This window comes from Argiope bruennichi, chromosome 4 (genome assembly GCF_947563725.1).
Source record: "Argiope bruennichi chromosome 4, qqArgBrue1.1, whole genome shotgun sequence".
NCBI classification, from domain to species: domain Eukaryota; kingdom Metazoa; phylum Arthropoda; class Arachnida; order Araneae; family Araneidae; genus Argiope; species Argiope bruennichi.
In genome coordinates, this window is record NC_079154.1 from 62982661 (window position 1) to 62988789 (window position 6129).

The following is a 6129-nucleotide window of genomic DNA, read 5'->3' on the forward strand; positions in this document are numbered from 1 at the left end:
AATTTTTTTAAGTTTTAAACACACAGGCACATGTGTAGACACACAATCACGCAGAGGTTATGAACTATGTTTATTAATAATATTGTAAAATTGGTATGGTGAGGCATAATCAAGGTATTTATCTATTGATCATAATGAATCAGGTATCATGCAGATTTTGAACCTTCATTGTGAAAGATAACATCATGTTTTGAGGAGTTTATTGTTTTGAGAGTTGAAGGAATTTAATCTTGTGGATTTTCTAAATGTATTAATAAACAGAACTCACTATGTACTGATAATTTCTGGAAATTCTTAATGCATACTAAATAGCATGAAAGTTTTAAAGGTTCAATAAACTCTTCTATCATGATTAGGATTGAGGAATATCATGAAATAAATGTTATGAAAAAGTTTTCTAACAACAATTTTGTTGTTTTTCTCACTAATATTGATTTTAGGAACTATAAAGAAGTAAATACCAATGTTTGTTATAAAAGCTCTATTATGTTTTTTTTAAGAAACTTTTCCAAATTGCTCTTCTATTTTTGTGGGGTTTTATTGTTAAACTTGAACAAGTTAATTCATCAACATATTTAAATTTACAATTTTCTTGTCCTGACCTTATTTATTTTTCAATACATATTTTCTTCTCTTTTATGGAAGGTTATTATTTTAAAAAGTATGGACTAGAAAATTTTGTTTTTCAAAATAAACATATCTACATAGTACATTATTATTAATTTTTGCTGTCATTGTACAGCTTCGTTATTAATTAATTTTATTTATTTAGAAACATTTTCATTTATTATTAATGATAAGGATTTAAACAATGAAACTAATTTGATTTAATATTTACTTTGACATTCAAATTTGTGGTATTGTATCATATTCTAATTGAAAATAATACTATTAAGAATATAATGTCCATTTCTTTTTTTATTTATGGTACATTTTCTCTTATAAGAAATAGCATTGATTAATAATAAATATTGATCAAAAGTATAGCTTAATTAGAAGCTGCAATTTCCAGTCATAAAATGTAGATAAATATATATTTTATTAAGTTTGCACCAGAATTGTATTAATTTTTTCTGTACATTTTATTTTTAATTATACATTCTTATATATCTATATTTTTGTTTCTCATTTATTTTCTCATTGTTTTGTTCAACATTAAGAAAAAAATAAAATAAAGAGGAATGTCTCCTTAACCTGGTTGCTTTGGAAATATTTTAAATCTTTCTTTTTATAATTAAATCATTGGTTAGGTTATTTTTGCTTTATCATTTTTTTAATTGTTAAAAAAATTAATTAGCAATGTATTAAATAATACTATTGTAGATACAGAACTTACAAAGTCATCTCTTTTTAAAAGTATATGATCTAAATGCTTTTAAAGTAAATGATGTAATTTGTTATAAAATCATAATTTTGTTTGGTTTTCCTTGGCAATTTAATACAAAAATATGTGTGTTTGTTCAATAAAAAATTAGTATTAAAATTGTTTCTTGTATTAACAAATTTAATCAAAAATTTTAGATTTTTGTGAGTTTAGATTTTTTTAAAATAAATTTATAATTGAATGATTCATTTAGCTTTTTCTATGAGTCATTAAATTCTTATCTATCAGTGGTTGTTATTCTTTCTTCTAAGAGATTGCATACTTCGTAATTTTTGAGTTAATTTCATTGTTATTATTATTGTACTTTTTTGCTTTGTTTTCTAAATAATTTTGTTGAAGTTCATTCCATAATTCAATGAAATAAATAAAATTAATATACTATTCAATGGGAATAAAACTCTAACCTTTTTAAGATATAGGTTGAATAGGCAAGTCAAAATATTTATATTGCCAGGTTTTGTATTTAAACATTGTCAGATTCTGTACATTAATATATTTTTCTATATGTATTCACAGTATCGGAGTTTTTGTAAGCATATGACTCAGCTTATAAATTAAATAAATGCATTTCATAATCCCAATAAGTGTTTTCATTATATTGCTAGTTGCTACATTCCTTTATTTTTTTGTCTTCAACAAATCATGGCACACTTTAAAGTATTCTTGATTATTTTTATTGAATTTTTATGATGAATGTTTTATTATATTCTGATGTATAATAGAATATTTTGCATATTGTTCTGTGATTTATGAACTGTCATTTTTGTTTGTTTGATTACTGTTTGTAGTGCTTTTAAAATCATTTTTAAAATAATGAAAAAAAAAAAAAAAAAAGGTACCATACATTTTTTATTTTCAAGTTCATGGAAGTATTGCATTTTATTTGATAGATATTATGTGAAGGTTATTCACTTTTTATTGTTCATTAAAAAATGCAGATTGATTGTCATCATGGGATTTTTATAATTTAGAAATGAGCAAAGATGTTTTAAAAATTATTTATAAAGTGTAATTTCTCAATTTATAATTTAAAATTTATAGATTTATTTTGAAAAAGAAAACATATTATTCTTTGAAAAATTTATATGAACATTGTTTTTTTTTTATTTAGTGCTGTGAAATTCTTTTCAAAATTAACCTCATGTGGATTTTAAAAATCAGAATTTTCTGCTTCTATTTATCTTTTCCCTTTTATTTTAAACATTTATGTACAAAATTTTAAATTCTTTCTTGTTTCATTTGTAAAAGACTTAATTTCTAATAGTATTTATTGAGTCTCAAAGTCCATGCTTAATTTTATGGAATTCTATCTCACTGAGGGAATTTGCATTTATCTGAATATGGATGCCCAAAATGTATGTGTCTAGGAGCCCTTCTTCTCATAATATATGAAGTCTCTCTAGATTTTTTAGAAAGCAAGGCAAAGCATATATCACATGCAAAATTTAGTTTCACTTATAACATAGATTTTGGGAACATTTAAATATTTTATATTTATATTTTTCTATTATTTTTAAATTGAATAATTTATCTTTGAATTTTAATGCATTTTTTCCAGTTATTATTTGTATGGAATTGCAAAAACAAATTTGTATGTTTTTTAGTATTAAATTAATTTTGAATTATATCAAAGTTAAAATTTATCAGTATTTTTGTTTCCATTGTTGATGAATATTATATCAAGATATTGCTTTCATGAATATGTTGTTCAACAAAGTGAAGTGTTACATTTTTATATTAAATGTTCATTGTAATGAAATACTATTTAGAAATCAACTTAATACTTGATTCTATAAAAATTTAGCTGTCATCTTTTATTTTATTGCATTCTTGATGCTTTTGTTTTTATTATATTTTATTTTGTCTATTTCAGAGAATTATAAGAACGAGAAAGGAAGTCACAAGCTTCATAGATGTTATCTTTGTGCTTATTCATCTCCATTTCTAACTAATGTGAAGCGCCATATTTTGATACATACTGGTGAGCGCCCTTTCAGCTGTGCTGTTTGTGGTCGAAGCTTTACTCAGATGACAGATCTAAACCGTCATATTATGTCTTTACATTCAGATGAAAAGTCCTACCAGTGTGGCATTTGTGGAAAGGAGTTTAAGTTAAGCCACCAAAAAAACAGACATATGATTAAGCATCGACAGAAAAGAATTAATTGAGATATGGGAAATTTTATATTGCGAGAGCTGCTGTGCTATATTCATAAATCAGTTTTGATTAATTGGAACTGTTGTATTTTTGACGTTTAGAACAATGACTTCCTGTTCTTTTATTTATAATAATGGCTTTGTCCAAATACTCATTCACTGATTTAAATCATTCAGGAGAAGCTTTATAAGTATTGCATTATTGATACAATTTGAAGATAATTTTCCAGATATATTTTTATTGTAATGTTCATGTTGTTAAAGTTTTTAAGGATATAATATGAATACTGGAATGGTTATCTAATATTTTTGCACAACAATACATTTAGATGAATGACCTTATGAATTCTATATTTATTGGAATTTATTGAAGATGAAAGAAACCTGTAAAACTTAAATGATTGTACATTTAAGTATTATTCAGATTTCTTTCATTAAAAAAAAGACTTAAGACATTTTTATGTTTATTATTTATCTTTTTAATAGTCAACATTTTTTGAAAATGTGTGAATAGTCAAAACAAACTTACTTTTAAAAAACAAACATACATGTAGCATTTTTATCCTTTTCTTATTATTGGATTTTTTTAAAAGGCGTACCTGGAAAATGGTGAAAAATTCATGATTACTATTATTGTTTAGTTTCTTCAAATTAAAAAAAATATATTTTCCGTGAATTTAATCACAGGATTTTAGTTAGCATCTTATGCTTAGAATGACGCAAACAAATCTGATTTCCTTATGATTTTATTTACTAATGTGATTCAGTGAAATTAATAACAATCAATATTTTTTTAATGGTTTAGTTTTGTATATTATATACTGTAATTGTCATGGTTTTATTATTTGTTTAACTAATTTAAATGTTTCTTCTGCTTTCATTAAATATTTTTTTCAGGTAAAACAATTTCAAAAAGTAGACAAAGATTTGGAAGTACCCTTATATTCTTTTATAAATAAGAAGAAATTTGTAAATATACCCTTATATTCTTTTATAATAAATCTTCATTTTTATTTTATGCAATGACATATATTTAAATTAATTCTGGACATGGTTCATTTAATTATTGTATTCATACCAAAATTCTTTTGAGAGACCTATGCAGATTGTTCTGCTTTTATTATATTAAATATATCTCTTTGCATTGCAACTTACAAAACACATAACATATTATACATCATTTTATTTGGCATTCAGGATTTTATTTCAATTTTATTCACTTATTTCTTGATCTTTTTAAAAATAATCCTATCAGTCCATGGAATTAAAATCTTGCATGAATAAAATTAAACAGAATATTTTGTAGTGTCAAAGCTTAGCCCAAGTTTCTTGGATTCAATCCCTAATCAAAATAAGAGGACAATTTTTATTATATCAAAATTGCCTACACTTCTGATCACAAGATCATATTAATTATCATTTTGGTACTTATTTGGCACTTGATATTGTTCACAAAATTAAAACTTGTTGGGTTCATTCAATATTTAGTTTTGCTGGCTTTAAATAAGTTCGTCATTGTCATTGTTAGATGATGGCAGGTGATAATTAATGAATTTTTGACCTGCAAAGTAAAAATGTCACATATTGGAAATGATTTTGTGACTAGAAACAAATTCCTTTCATAAATGTCTTAATAATTAAATTTTTATCATGTAGTAAATCATTCTGAAGAATGCTTTTTCAAATATAATGAATTTTGAAAGTTTTATGTTAAGCTATTTATTTAAAAACATGGCAAGTGTAGTGTGATGAGCTGCTTTGCAAACCTACATTTAAGAGAAAGGATTTATATAGAAGTGGCCTTTGGAGAACTTCATTTCTATTCAATATTAAATATTTTGGGTGGATCCTAGCACAGCTCACCTCTTGGCTTCTTTTTGAATTCTCACCAAACGAGTGGCGATAACGTCGCCAATGCAGCAACCTAGACGGGTTTTATTTATTTATTTATTTTTTATTTATTTATTTATATTATATTTATTTTATTTTTTATTCTTATTTTTATTTATTTTTTATTTTTATTTTTATTTATTTATTATTTTATTTTATTATTATTTATTTTATTTTATTTATTTATTATATTTAATTTTTATTATATTTATTATTATTTCTGGCCTTCAAGTATCGTTTTTTAATTGAAAAAAAATAATAATAACAAATATTCAAGTAGTAGTCAACTTGGCGAGATTTCAAATAAGTCTCCAAGAGGTGGGCCCATCTAGGATTTTACCAATATGTTTTACAGATAATTAGAAAAAAGAATGTACATTGAAAGATTATTATTACTATTATTATTTTTTTTGTAATGAATATTGTAAATTAATTTGTGAAATAGATATTTTTCAATAAACATATCTGATTCTCAGAAAAAATTTGATAATTATGATAATTAATATGGTTATAAATTAAATTTTAAAATACTTTATTATCATTTCTAATATGATAAAAGAGCATCCAAATTGGTTACATAACTTCAATATTTCTGTTACAGAGTCCCTTTTTTTCAATCCATAGATATTAAATTGCTTTAAATAAACTTTTTTCAAACATTTATTAATGTTTTTGTTTTATTTTGTTCCTTATTGTTT